We start from the raw sequence: 7,500 nt of genomic DNA on the forward strand, positions 1-7,500 counted from the left end.
ATCAGTGGGGTCTTTTCTAATATTCGTGCTGTAAAACCGAAGCTCAGACCACGTCCGTGTCTTGTTTATTTATAAAATTCACATGATTGACAAAATGGAATGGCGGGTTATCCCCCCAGTTCCGGGTCCCTTCCTGCCCTTGCTTGCGTGACGTCAGAGTAACTAAATGGGCCTTAGTAACCTCTCTAAGTCTGTGTCTGTCTATGGTTCAAACCAAAGCATGATCGTCATTCCTCAGAATATCTGTTCAAAGCTCTGATCATCTGTCTCATGCGGTCATCTCTCTCCGTCTCGCTCATTGCTTATGTCTGATCTGATCAGTATTACAGCTACAACAGGGATGGGCAACTTTGATGATAGAGAGGGCCACACACACAAAATGCTCACTACCAGAGGGCCAGATTGTGACTGTGCACTTCCACCAGTAGCCTACCGTAACACCATCAGTCCCAAATATAGCTACTAATTTGATGAAAATGATTGGTAATCCAAGTTTATTATAGCAAAAGTTATACTTTTTCATAATTCAAATTTAGTAATTCTCCCATTCATTGTATAGGTTCTCCAGCTGGACCATTTTACCTTTGATTACTTTAAGCAGCACCATCTCATAAAACTTCATGATGAGCACAGACTGTGAAACGGAGATTATGCAAAGATGAATAATGTAAAGCTTTTATTCCTCCACCATACTGTAGATAATTTAGGTGGCAATACCATGCAAGCCATTTCCATGTGTTTCTTCTAGCTAATGGTTCAATTTAGGCAAGCAAGAAAAACAACTTTGGTTAGGGTGACGATTACAGTAGACAACTGAAACAACTTTGGTTAAGGATATGTGTTACAGGTCTCGGGCTGAGATCCCATAAACAGGTAACATCCCTGTATAAACAGGAGAAGGAATGAGACACGGACAAGGTGTTGTTATTACTTGAAGCTCCGCTCATCAGAATCATTTATTTTATATTGTGCAAAATATATCTTTTTTTCTTTCTCTTTGTATTTTGTTTCCATATTTCAATGTTACTGTAACAATTCACATTTTCATCATATCCAAAAATATAATCAAACAGGCTATAGTCACAATCTTATTCACATTCAAAATAAAACAAACATTTTCATATTCCATTTCCTGAGTTCAATCAGTATACTTAAGGCATGAATAAATCCTCATTCAGTCTATAAAGTTAGCTGTTTCATTTACCACTACATTCCCACATTAGTCTACTAAGAAATGCAGAATCTCTAGGTTTTAACCTCTCATAGTGCAAAGAAATAAACGAAATTAACAGTACTAGCAACTAGACATTGCTACTATGGCTGTGCCATTTCAATGAGAACATATGAGCTGACTTACAAAAACAAACTTTCAACAGTGCTTCTAAATTCTAACTAACATCACCACATATTCACTAAAACAGTTGTGTTCCCAAAACAATAATGCTTTACCAAAAACGAAATGTGCTGGAGCTTAAAACCTAAGACCTGTTTGGCTTTTACCATGTTTAGAAAGAAACGTTTACAGCCGGCGCCATTTTGCATCACGTTACAGTACAAACAAAAACGTTTTTCTACTTGTTCACAAAACCATCTAAATGCAGTCATTACACTTGCAAAATCGATCTACTACTTAGTTTAAATGTTAAGCAACGTGTATGTGCAGTTGTACAAGTGTTAATACTTTACCAACCTGTATAAACAGGAGAAGGAATGAGACACGGACAAGGTGTTGTTATTACTTGAAGCTCCGCTCATCAGAATGAGGAAGCCAACGAGAGTCCGTTTGTAAAAACAAAGAGGGTCCGTCGGAGAAGCGCACCAAGTCACACTGCCCCCTGTTGGCAACATCGAAAACTCCAAAGTGAATCAAATCCTGTCATTTCACTAACAGGCTATAGATGACCCTTATGGCTTATTTTAGATTATTCCCCTAACAGAAATAACATTGTACAAATAAAAATATATACACAACTACATAAATGTGACAATACATTGTGTGGGTGTCACACGCTCCCTGACAAAATAAAAATGGCTCCAGACATTTGCAAAAACCAAAATCTTAAACCTTTAGCGTTTCACAAACACTTTCTCAATACTCTACGGTCAAGTGCAAGGTAAGTATATACATGTGTGTGCGTTTGGGTGTGGGGGTATGTGGGGGTATGTGTGTGTGTGTGCGTGTGTGCATGCGCGGGGTTTCTCCCTAATATACAGCAGTGGGAATGGCATAAGGCCATACTGTAGTGTAAGGTACTGTTTGGTAGGGGTTCAGGTGCGGGTTGTATGGGTATAACACTGTTTGGCAGGGTGTTTGGACTGGAAAAAGGTAAGGTTGTGGTCCCTGAACTGGCATAGGCTGTACCGCATAGACTCCTGCTGAGTTAACTGTATCTTGTGGCTGGTAAGAAGGGTGACCTAATGACTGGTAAGTGAACACTTGTGTAGGCCTCTTATCTCTAGTGGACCGCCTAACAGACTCAGTCTCTGTGTTATCAAATGGGGGGCTAACTTCTTCTCTCTCTTCCCTCACAGGTGCTGTCGGCTCTGGTTCACTTTCAGTTTCGGATAGCGTAGCAGGTAGGTATTCTTCTCTAACAGGTGAGTGCTGTCGTTGTGGTGTTTCTTCCTCAGGCTCTGCTGTCATCCTTCTTTCTCTTACAGGTGAGGACATCTGTATTATCCCTTGCTGGACTGGATTCCTCTTTGATTTACAGGTGAGTGTTCTTTCCACTGTGTTTTGTTCCTTCCTAGGTACTCTTAGCCAGTAATACGTCCTTGGCTGGCCATCATCATCAGATTCTGTGTCACTGTTTTGTGTTCTCTCTGTTTCCTTCTCGGGTCTTGTACGTCTGTGTTTTTCTCTTTTGTCTCTAGGAGTCGTTATGACTGTTTGTGGTGGGAGTTCTACTGGTAAGTCATTGACTAAATGCAGTAGATTTCGGTGCAGAGTACGGGTGTGTGTGGGGTTCTGGATTCCCCCTGTCTCTGGGCATACCCGATACACTGGGCTCTCACCGACTCTTTCTTTGACGACATATACTGTTCTCTCCCAATACGACCTTAGTTTTCCCGGTCCACCTCTTTCGCTCAGGTTGCGGACTAATACACGATCACCAGGTTGCAGAATCACCCCTTTGAGATGCCGATCATAATATTTTTTTCCTCGAGCACTGGACTGTTTGCTGTTGTTTGATGCGAGCTTGTATGCCTCAGCCATTCTTTCTCCCCATTTCTCCGCATATCCACGAGGTGACCTTGTCTCCTCTTCTGACGTCAGACCAAACAGCAGATCAATGGGCAGACGGGGGTGGCGGCCATATAGAAGATAAAAGGGTGAGAACCCTGTAGACTCGTGTTTAGTGCAATTATATGCATGCACGATCTGCGGTAGGTGTTCCTTCCACCGGTCTTTCTCCTTCTCTTCCAGCGTCCTCAACATCTGGAGCAGTGTCCTGTTGAATCTTTCTGCTGGATTGGCTTGGGGGTGATAGGGCGATGTCCTGGAATGACCCATTCCTGCTAGCTGCTGCAATGACTTGAACAGGTGATTCTCAAACTCACGCCCCTGGTCGTGATGGAGTTTAGAGGGGTAGCCAAATCTCGGGATGAAGTCATTGAAGATCTTTTCGGCGGCAGTCTTCCCAGATTTGTCTTTGGTGGGATATGCCTGCGCGAACCGAGTGAAATGGTCTACCATGACCAAGATATACTCGTATCCGCCCCTGCTTGCTTCTAGATGTAGATAGTCAATGGAGACTAATTCAAGGGGAGAACTTGAGGTGATGCTTCCCATGGGCGCTCTGATCTTGGTCACTGGCTTCTTTTGCTTGATACAGGGACACTGTTTGGTGACATATTCTTCAATGTCTTTTTTCATGAAGGGCCAGTAAAACCTGTTCCTAGCCAGATCAAGAACTCGTTCAGTTCCCACATGGCCCATATCGTTGTGGAGATGCTTCAGGGCAAGCTGTCTGTACTTTATGGGTAGCACGAGTTGGCGTCTTTGTTCTGTTTTTCGATAGAGCAGTCCCTTTTCGAGGTGTAACTTTCCCCATTCGTGCATTAGTCTCTTTGTGGGACCACTGACCTCCCGCCTGACCTCATCTGTCAGCATCTGGTTTCTCTCCTTTAATCTTATCAAAGGGCCAATTGCTGGATCTTCCCTCTGAGCCTTCTCCAGCTCACTATTGTTGATTGTCGGCAGAACTTCACATGTATGTTGTTCTGTGTTTTCCTGGATCAGATTGAGCGCTGCAACCCAGGCAATATCTTTCCTTTTTGCCGCCTGGCTGCCCTCCCATGTGGCACGAACAACTTCCTCTGGTAGCTCTTCCGTGCACTCGGCCACATATTTGTTGATGTCGAGTGGCCAGCGTGAGAGTGTGTCCGCATCAACGTTAGCCTTGCCTGGTCGGTAACGGATACTGAGCCTGAAATCTGCGAGCTCCCCAACCCACCGATGGCCTACAGCGTTCAGTTTTGCTGTGCTCATTATGTAAGTTAGGGGGTTGTTGTCGGTGTATACCGTAAAGTGGGGGGCATAGAACAAGTAGTCCCGAAATTTTTCGCAGACCGCCCACTTAAGAGCAAGGAATTCAAGCTTGCCTGAGTGCAGATTATAATTTCTCTCAGCCGGTGTCAATGTTCTAGAGCCATAACCGATGACCCTGAGCTTTCCATCTTGGCGCTGGTATAACACAGCTCCGAGTCCTTGTTCAGAGGCATCAGTGTGGAGTGTGAATGGGAGTTCAAAGTTCGGATAGGCCAACACTGGTGGACTGGAGAGTGTGTCGATCAGTCTTTCCAGAGTGTTTTGATGTGCCTCCGTCCATTCCACCTCTGCCCTGGATGAGAGCTGTGGCCCCTTTTTCTTTGGCCTTCCTGATTTTGCTTGTGGCATCCCAGCTTCTGACCCTTTGACCTGGAGCAGTGCGTAAAGGGGCTTTGCAATCCTTGAGAAGTCTTGGACGAAAGCACGATAGTAGCTGAGAAACCCCATCAATCTGCGAACATCTCCTACTGTGCTGGGATTCTTTTCCTTTAGGGAGAAGACTGCCTCCAGATCTTTTGGGTCTATGCGGACGCCCTCTTCAGAGACCAGTCTCCCCACGTATCTGACTTCTCTTTTGAAGAATTCGCACTTGGTTGGTCTCAGTTTCACTCCGTGGGTCTGAAGGGCCCTTAGAACTCTCCTCAGCCCCTCAACGTGATCAGTGAATGTCTTTCCATAACAGAGGATGTCATCCAAGTAGGGGATGCACAGCTCATCACGCAAAGAGTCAAGCATCTCCTCCATGCTCCTTTGGAAAGCGGCTGGCGCGTTGGAGAGCCCAAAGGGTATTCGTACCCATTCATACAGCCCCCACGGGGTGACGAATGCGGTGACGTGTCTCGACCCCTCAGCCATAAAGCCTTGGTGGTAGGCTTTCCCTTGGTCCAGGATTGAAAACCACCGGTAGCCTCCAAGAGTGTCAGTGAGATCTTGTATGCGGGGGAGAGGGTGCCTATCGGGGACAGTCTTTTGGTTTAAAAGCCTGTAGTCAATGCACAACCTGAGCGATCCATCCTTCTTGCGAACGCACACAACTGGTGCAGCGTAAGGAGACTTTGACTTGATGATCCAGCCTCTAGCCAGCAGATCTTGGACATATTCTTTAACTTCTTTGTAGAGAGGTTTGGGAATAGAGGCATATGCTCGTTGCACAGGGATGTCATCTTTCAAGTTGATTACCATTTGCAAGCTGGGAATACATCCAATATCATCATCATCACGTGCAAAGGCATTGGATTCTTCATATAGCATGTCTTTTACAAGCTGCTGCTGCTCCTCTTCCAGGTGATTTAGATCGACTGGTGGGTGCCATAGGTTGGTGTTTTTGTCATTGTCTACTGTAGCACTCAGGGGGGTATCTACCTGGTTGATGTATGCACTAGTTTCCTGTACATACTCTGCCTGGTCAGTCTGCACAATCTTGGCTATTGGCTGAATGTTACCTAATGGTGTCTTTCTTCGTAAGGTGATACTATGAGTTGTGTGGTTGCCAATTGGGATTTTTACATAAGCTCTCTCCGTCCCTACAATCTCCACTAGCCCTTCCCCGATGTCTAGCTGCTCTAGCCATACGCTCTCATCATGTGGTTCAAACAACACTACTGGGTTTGCACAGTTAAAATTGTCTGGAACTCTACATTTAATATGGGCTACCTGGCCAGGGGGTACTACAACATCTTGTAGACCTACTTTCATGAGGGCATGCTCAATTGTGGGGGAGCGCTCTTGGATTAAACTCACTATGGCGCTGGCCTCATCGTCTTTGATCTCCAAAGCTGTCCTGAGGAGATTTACTAAGGTAAGTAGACCCTGCCCTGTATCTATGTGTGCTTTAATGAGTGCCTCAATTACATTAAACCCTAGCAGGGGCCTCTGTAGCGTCATTTGTCCCACCAGGAACGGGACATGGATGGCTAGGTTAGGGTCGTTATTCCCCTGCAGGTTTACTGTGATCTCTACCCAGCCAGAAAAAGGAAGAGCGTCTCCATTTACAGCCAGGACATCAAGATTCTTCTTCCCCAGGAGCTCTGACAGCGGGCGGATGGCATAGCCAGGTAAGTATCTCATCTTCCATTCTTGGTCTATCATACTGACTTGTGCCCCTGTGTCCAATAAAGCATTGACAGCATAACCATTCAGATTGCATTTTACCAAACATTTCTTGCCAACCAGCTGTGCTACTCGTTCATAGGGAGACTGCAGCTTGTCTGATAGGGGAGGAGAAAGTGAACACACACTCGGTAAGTGAGCTACATTGGGGTGGCTGACATTTGGTTGGGACTGTTTGTGTCGGTCGGTCACTGGGTGTCCCCTTGCAGCGACCGCTGCCAGTTTCCCGGAGGCTTGGTTCTGTTTAGGCAGCCTACTGCCCGGTGCCCTTCCTCGCCACATATGAAGCAGTGACGACAGTTTGGGAGGCTTTGTTCGGTACATTTTGGGCAGGCATATAATCTCTGTGTCCTTTGAGGTTGGGGTTTGCTGCCCCTACACTCGCATACATGTTCAGTCACTTTTGCTTTTTGTAGTGAGTCAATGGCAGAAGTGAGAGCTTCGACTTGTGCGCTCAGTTGTTGAATTGTCTTTGATTTTTCTTTTCTTTCAGAGACGGCGTCTTCTCCGCTCGCCTTGTCAGTGTCCAGTTGGGCACTGTGAGCGTTTGTCACTCTTTTGTCAATGTGGCGCGAGTTTTGACCTAACCGTCGCTGCCTTTCACTTTCATCGCTCGTTATCTTTATTAGTTGTCGCAGGAGCATTTCATCTGTCACTGATTTGTCTGAGAGCAAGGACTTCAGTTCTGCTCGGAGGTGGTTGTATTTTGTGCCCAGGCCTTGATATACTGTTCTCAGGAACACATTTTGTATTGTCTGTACCTCATACTCAAGGTCTGTTGTGGCCTGCTTTGACATGAAGATGAGCTTTTGCTTTAGTCCTATTAGTCTGTATAGGAA

The sequence above is a fragment of the Poromitra crassiceps genome (genome assembly GCF_964638095.1).
Source record: "Poromitra crassiceps genome assembly, chromosome: 6".
Classification (NCBI taxonomy): Eukaryota; Metazoa; Chordata; class Actinopteri; order Beryciformes; family Melamphaidae; genus Poromitra; species Poromitra crassiceps.